Here is a 7,796-nt window from a genome sequence, read left to right on the forward strand (position 1 = left end):
GAAGGCGAACGGAGGAGCAGCCTCCGGCCACCCAGGTGCAGTAAATTAGGGTTTCGTCAAGTGCCCTTAGGAGAGAGAGAGCACATTCTACTTTTTTGGTTCACGAATTCTTGAAAAGATAATTGACTTATGCTAGTAAAAAGTAAAACCATTCGATTTATTCCCTGTTCAAAACTTGGTTAACTCGGCCGCCTGGCCGTGAGTTTACGTGAAGCGGCCAGCCACATCCCGAATCGACCATAATCCGCCACAAATTGGAATCTTGAAGAAATCTCGTTTTTGCTTCGATTTGTGTTAAAATCAGTATCTTTTGTTAGATCTAAATAGTGGGTAAAAAAGGATGAAAAATGGGGTTGTCTGCTATTCCCACCCCAGACCCTCAACCCTACTTATTCCATTCCCCCCCCCCCCCCCCCCAAAGTATTTCTCTTCATAATAAGCCCACCCAGCTTATAAATTCTCTTCATATCTCCCCCTAATCTTTTTTCTCTCCCCCTTTCTAATTGAATTTCCAAATCGTGATTATAGAGTTATTATCGTGTTTTAATAAACAATGATTACCCATTACAAATGGAACCCACCCGACATTAAAAAAAACCCGGCCAGATTTTTAATTGAATTGGGCTTTTGTGACTTACGACGACACATAGAGAGACACGAAGAACCAGAAAAAGAGAGATAGAGAGAGAGAGAGAGAGAGAGAACATAGAAAGAGAGAGAGAGAGAGAGAGAGATCGAGAGAGAGAGAGCGAGAGAGAATAGAGAGAGACAGAACATAGAAGAGAGAGATAGAGAGAGATCGAGAGAGATAGAAGTAGGAGCATATAGAGAGATAGAGGAGAGAGATAGAGAGAGATCGTGAGAGCGTATCAGATAGATATACTAGAGATATAGAGAGAGACACAAGAGATATTTACCATACAAAAACAGAGATTGGATATATACCAATAACAGGATAGATAGATACTAAGAACAAAGGAGATGAGATAGAGGACAAAAACAGAGATAGTGTTGTTGTGTCGCCATTTTAATTTGCTTCTTCATGCAGTTTTAATGGATATAATGTGTTTGTGTTTGATTACAGAGAAATATGGGAGACACACCTTTTCAAATGGGTAGATAAAATTGTCCACGATGATATAGAAAAGGTTGATGCTAAACATGATGAACTTGTGAACAATGTCACAGATTTGCGACAGAGTACTTAATGGAACACTTTGACATTCAAGAAACAAGGATTGACAAGATAGAAGAAGAAGTGATGAGAATTAAGAATTAAGATCACTTATGTGTTTAGACTCATGTAAGATTATGATAGAATGACGAGCTTTGGTAGTTTGGTATCTTATGTTTTCAACTTATGTAAGCGCTGAGCTTTATGTATTTGTTTGTGAATTTTGAGTGTTGGACTCTTGAACCATGAGTAGTATCATGTAAGAAATGATCAGGTTGGAGTCTGAAACAAAACAAGTCATAACCATTAAGACTTGCTTATATGATCTGAAAACCGAAACAGTATATATAATCACCCCGCTGCTCATGACCGAAACAGAAACAAGAAACAAGTCTTACATAAACAGAACAGAAAATGCAGACTCAATTGAAACACAAGACTCGATTGAAACAGAAAACTCCATGGAAAGGCTAGCTTTGACTTTGTGTAGGCTGAGTAAGTCTCACTTCATCCTGCTTCCCATGAGAAGAATTTCCCTGACGTTATAACTATGTGTTAGCATTATCAAGATTGAAGTAAACAAATGCTTAGAGAAAGATATCATACCTCAGATCATCTCTTCGCGTCTCAGTTTCGTCTGAGGTACCATCCCTCACTGTTTCTCTCTCCTCTGCACTCTCTTCTATCCTTTCTCTCTCTCTCCCTTTCTCTGTCATCCTCGTCGTTTTTCTTTACGTGAAGGAGATAGAAGAAAACACTAACTTTAATTCTGTCCCCAATTTTTTTTTTTTAATTTCGGGTCGGGTCGAATCTGTGTTTATGTCGGGTCTGGTTTTTTTAATTGGGTAATCGCTGTTTACAAAACGTGATTTTGGTTCCTTTAATCACGACTTGGGAATTTAATTAGAGAGGGGGATTAAAAAAGATTAGGGGGAAATATGAAGAGAATCTATAAGTTTGGGTGGGATTATGAAGAAGTAAATACTTTGGGGGGAAATAAGTAGGGTTTGTGTGTATGTGGGGGGAATAGGCAGGCAACCCAAAATAATGGGAAAAAAAGAGAGGACAAAAGTGGAGCGAAGCATATTTTTGCAGACAAAAATCACAGAGAAAGGAAAAGAGATGACTCGGTAATTTACCATTTTATCCTTCATTTGCTATGTTTTTTTACAAGACGCGGACGCAGCGGCTTGCGGCCAAAAACTGAACATAAAAATAAATAAAAAATGGTGGAAAATTAATTAAGCTGACGCTGCGATTATTTTCGCGAAGATTTCCAGTGTCGTTTGTGACGTTGTTAAAAGTAGCGACAGTTAGATAGTCGCTGCGATTATCTTTGATAGACAAGAGCACCGGCGGTGGTGTTGCTCTCCAGATCCCTGAACAAAAAAATGGTTATACATTTGATCACAAACCGCTGACGCAGCGTCTTGTAAAAGAACAGAGCTATTATAAAAAACTTGAAATCCTGAAATATATTATGTAGCAATCAACCTAGGTCTAGGTCTGGTTGACCAATGTGACGACAAAACTACTTGAGCCACCACTTTTCTTTATATTTAAATGCAAATACTTTTTATATACATATATCCATAAATGATGAAAAACTAATCCCTGATTAATTTTTGATTAATCTCTGATTTTTTGTTACTCACTAATTTCCAAACAAGGGATCTATTGAATTGTTATGAGAAAGAAAAACTGGCCAACACAGTTGTTTTTTTAAGGACTGGAAGCATGAGCTTCAATGGCTTCTATCCAAGGCTGGGCCCTGCATATTTTTGGCGAATAGTTCATAATTCATACTTTAGACAAAGCTTTATGTAATTTTTTTCTACTTTTTATTTTCGTGGAGTAGGGGAATAAATGCACATATCAAAAGTATGTTTGTAGGTTTCTATTCTATTAAAACTGAAGTACAAATAATATTTACTTATTTTAAAGTGATTTGTTACATCTTCTTCGTTCGTTTTAACTAATTTTAACCATTCATTTGTTTTCTTTTCTAAATAATTTTAAATCGTTTATTACAGAAGTACAAAACAAAACTTACTTATTTTAAGTGTTTTATTACATCTTTTACATTCTTTTTTCACTCTCCTAAACTACTTTATTAATTGTTTTTATCACAATAGTCCGGCGCCATTTATTTTACGTGTTAACCGTAATAATTTCACAAGTTTAAATGAAATTGTTGTATTAGTGATAAGATCCAAACCAGTTAACAAAGAATTTTGTATTTGTTTCATAATCAGTTTAGACATTGGAATTTAAGTACACGTTGGTATACATATTGTTTTTTTTCAGTATCGAATTTGTTGAATTTTAAATTAAACTATATTCAGTATTATAAATTTACGGATAGGGTTCGAATCGGATTCTTCCGAATCCGGGTAGGATCGTTGGAACCTAAAAATATCTAAATACTCTATATATATGTTTTAAAATGTCACTAGACCATTTATAAAAATGTAAAATACCAACTTTGTGCAGACGCGCGGATAGAAGTCTAGTATGTAGTAAGAGAGTTAATCTTCAAAATTCACATAACAAAAGGATGCTTAACTGTGGATATAATTTGAGAACAATATTTTGCAAACTTTTGGGGGTTGTTTGTTTCACCATCTGTCATCTCTATACATCAGATCAATTTATATGATCCATCTAGATAATCCATCCAAATTTCATGAGACTGTTTGTTTGTCCATCCAAATATTTCATCTAGATGAATCATCTAAATGGATCTTATGTGTTGTTTCTTTATCTTTATTTCCATCCAGATGAGTTTAGTAAACAAATTACTAAATACAAATACAATTGTTTGATTAATCATATGTTTGATGTTAATTTAAACTATATTAAGTTTTTTATTTAGTCTAAAATATTTACACTGAAATATTTTTAAAATTAGCATTTTGACATTCATAAATTATTACTACATATAAATTTATAAATTTTTATTTTGATTTGTATAAAAGTTTACTACAATAATAACTTCTAATAGACAAAAGGTTTGATAAACATATACATAAAAACTTTAAAGTTTCTATCTAAAAAGAGTATTAAAATAAACTGATTATAATATTCAAATAAATATATCTAAAACTAGTTTTTTTCATTTGGGATAACACGATTTTTGTTTTTGACGGAAATTGCGATTTATGTTTTTTGGTCAGTAAAACATGATTTCCGGTGACGGGTGGAAAACACGATATCCAGTTTCGGCGGGAAACCACAACTTTCGATTCTAACGGAAAAATGTGATTTTTTTTTTTGGCGGGAAAATGAGATTTTCCAGTTTTGACAGCAAATGAAATTTTTGGTTTTAACAGAAAACACAATTTTGATTTTGGAGGGAAAATCAATTTTCTAGTTTTGGGAGGAAAACAAGATTTTTCGGGATTGGCGGGAAAATGAGATTATTTTGGTTTTGGCGGGTAAACAAGATTTCTGATTTTGGTGGGAAATATGATTTTCGTTTTTGCGGAAAACGAAATTTTTGTTTTGGCGAGAAATGAAATTTTTGGTTTTTTTGGGGGAAAACACGTTTTGGTTTTTGTGGGAAGGAGAGATTTTCCGGTTTTGGCGGAAAAACAAGATTTTCCCAGTTTTGGGTGGAAAAATATGTTTGCGGTTTTGGAGGAAAATGTGTTTTTTTGCTGTGTTGACGGGAAAATTCGTTTTTGGCGGCAAAGTGTATTTTGTGATTTTGATGGAAAATTGCATTTTTGGCAAGAAAATGTATTTTTTGCGGGAAAATGCATTTTGACGGGAAAATGCATTTTTACGTTTTGGCGGGAAAAGTGTTTTTGGCGGGAAAGTGGTTTTTTGCCATTTTGGTCGAAAAACATGTTGGAAAATGTGTTTTTAACGTTTTTGCTGGGAAAATGTTTTTTTTGCAGTTTTAACGAAAAAATGCGTTTTTGGCGAACAATGCATTTTGGAGTTTTGGCGAGAAAATGCATTTTGGAGTTTTTTGGCGAGAAAATGCATTTTTATATTTTCGGCGGGAAAATGCGTTTTGTGTTGGTGGGAAAATGCGTTTATGCTGTTTTGGTGGGAAAATGTGGGTTTTGCGGTCTTGCCGGAAAAGTGTGTTTTTTCTATTTTGGCGGGAATGAATTTTTACGATTTTGGCGGGAAAATGTGTTTTTGTGGTTTTGATGGGAAAATGCGTTTTTGTTGTTTTGTCATTTTTTCTTGAGTGACAAAATTATATTAGGTTTGTTATTGTAAATTATATTAGAGGTATAAGAGACATTATACTATTTTAACAGAACAATCTCCATCCAATGCTTAAATTTGAATCAGCCAGCTGATTTTTAAAATGTAGCCTAAATTTTGAAAACTCATCCAGATGATCCTTCTAGATGACTTTACTTTAATGCTAAACACAAAATTCTCATATACATCCAGATGACTCATATGGATGGTGAAACAAACGTACCCTTGTTAAAAATCAAGATGAAACTAGTCCGCAGCATCTTTATGCTTACTCAATTCTTTGTTTCATGTTCAAGACATGCATATTGCGTCAATATTAATTTTCTAGAAATGATAATATTACAAAATTTATTCAAATAACAATTTGAAACATATTTAAACGTAAATTTTCTCCAAGTCATTGCTTGAAAACTAAAAGCACCTGAGAAGATATGTCATCTTATGTGGCAGCTGATAACAGAACATGTGGTTGTAACGAGAAATCTGAACCGCCATAATATGAGATGCGATAATTATTGCCCAAATGTGGGGAACCAGAAGAAACTATTACTCATGTCATATTTGAATGCCCTCCAGCTCTGCAAGTATGGTCCCTATCAACAACACCATCTAACCCTGACATTTTTTCTGTTGCCAAGTATTTATGCCAATATGGATTACCTCTTCTGAAAAAAATAACATTGTTGAACCGAAACTAGATTATCTGGTATATCTGGAATGCTCGGAATGGTAAACTCTTTAGGAGAATTGACAGAGATCCTTTGGAGCTAGTCCGATATGCAGAAAATGAATGCCAAGCCTGGTTTAATGCCAATGAGATGGTCACTCCTGCATAGTAGCGAGGAACTTCAGGTCATAAGCTTGGATAATATTTGCATGGTGGATGGTTCATGAACTTCCACGGCAGAGTTCCACGGCAGAGTTCAGTGGTTGTCGCTGGTTTGGAAGGATAGTTTCGAAAGATTCAGCTCATGGAAACGCGAAACTTAAGGAGGTGAGAGTATGCTACAACATTCGTCATGTCAGCGCTTTGGAACAGATTGCAAGGATCTGATCTCGATGTTAAAGGAGCTTTAATTTTGGCTAAGTTTTGCAACAGAATTGGAGGCTATAAAGCACTGCATATATTTTTCCAGACTTCAAGATATCTCATATCGCAAGGGCACATAATGGAATTTTAGATTTTTTAGCTAAGAGTGCAAGATCTTTCATAGAGAGCTTTGTTACATTGATTATTTTATTCATGTCTGGTACCTAGACCACCTCAAGTTTGAATAATAGAATAGCCGTTGATTGTTAAAAAAATGCAAATTTTAAAACTTTTTAAAATATTAGACTAGTCATCTAAAATTGTAATTTTAAATCTACCATTAGTGGATATTTGTTAGACCATGCATTTAGTATAATTAATGATTTTGAGTATGTATTTAGCTAAAATACAAAGATCAAATCCCTATTTTTGGAGATTGCAGAAATTAAAAAAAAAAACTAACAATTTTATCAAAAAATAATATTTTTTTCTCAAATTCAAGATTGCTTCACTCCTTAACATGAATTGAACTCCTTTAAATAAGTTTCAACAAACGAGAGAACAGAGCTCGAGAAAATAAAAGTATGAACATTATAACCTAACTGTTGGAGATGGATTGCATCTAACGGACAAGGTTCATCGAGAAATATAATTGGGTCCAAATAGTGAGGCAGCAATAGCTTACGCCGACTTAGACAAAAATAGAAACAAAATAAGTATATAAGAGAAAAACGAAGATTGAAAAACACATTTACAACACACACTTCTCCGCACAAGAGATAATTTTATTATTTTCCTCTTTTTCTTGTTGAGCTGATCATCTATTCAATTAAACATGTCTTTTCACTTATAATTTGTTTCTTGATTAATCAATAAACGTCTTTAACTCATCTTCTAATTTGTGTACACAACCAGTATGTACTGAACTCAATTCAACAACATAATTTGACACTGTTTGTGGGGAACTAGAAATTAACGCAAGAAAGATTATGACTGGAGGTAATTTTATTGGATGAGTTCGAGATGAATACAAGGGGTGCTTGATAAAAATGGAAATTATATGTAATGAGAGTATAGTTTAGCTTTGAAGAATTCGGATCCCTTGTCTTTGGCCCTTCCTTCTTCTTCTTCTTATTTTATAGATCTTTCCGGTGGATCATGGTGGCGTGATCACCGGAGTATATTACGCTTTGATGATGGCTTTTAATACTTTTATTCCTTTACGTTTTGCATTGACTCTTCCATGCTCGTCGTGTTTGACTTTTTGAACCGGGGTGGGCTTTGACTTTAGTGGGCCTATATATGTCTTCTTCTTGGATCTCAATGGTGACTGATTTTAGGAAGGTAAAAGCACCTTAGTGGGGCTAT

The 7,796-nt window shown here is 34.3% G+C and overlaps 1 long non-coding RNA gene across 1 annotated transcript; it reads right to left on the reverse strand.

The window, feature by feature from the left end:
* Window positions 1–1,457: 1,457 nt before the first annotated feature.
* LOC125594967 lies at window positions 1,458–2,600 on the reverse strand. Its single transcript, XR_007330064.1, has 2 exons — window positions 1,781–2,600; window positions 1,458–1,710 (listed from the first exon to the last, which is right to left on the reverse strand). It is a non-coding gene; the product is annotated as an uncharacterized LOC125594967 (long non-coding RNA).
* Between the last annotated feature and the right edge of the window lie 5,196 nt (window positions 2,601–7,796).

Source organism: Brassica napus (assembly GCF_020379485.1).
Source record: "Brassica napus cultivar Da-Ae chromosome C7 unlocalized genomic scaffold, Da-Ae chrC07_Random_13, whole genome shotgun sequence".
Taxonomy (NCBI): Eukaryota; Viridiplantae; Streptophyta; class Magnoliopsida; order Brassicales; family Brassicaceae; genus Brassica; species Brassica napus.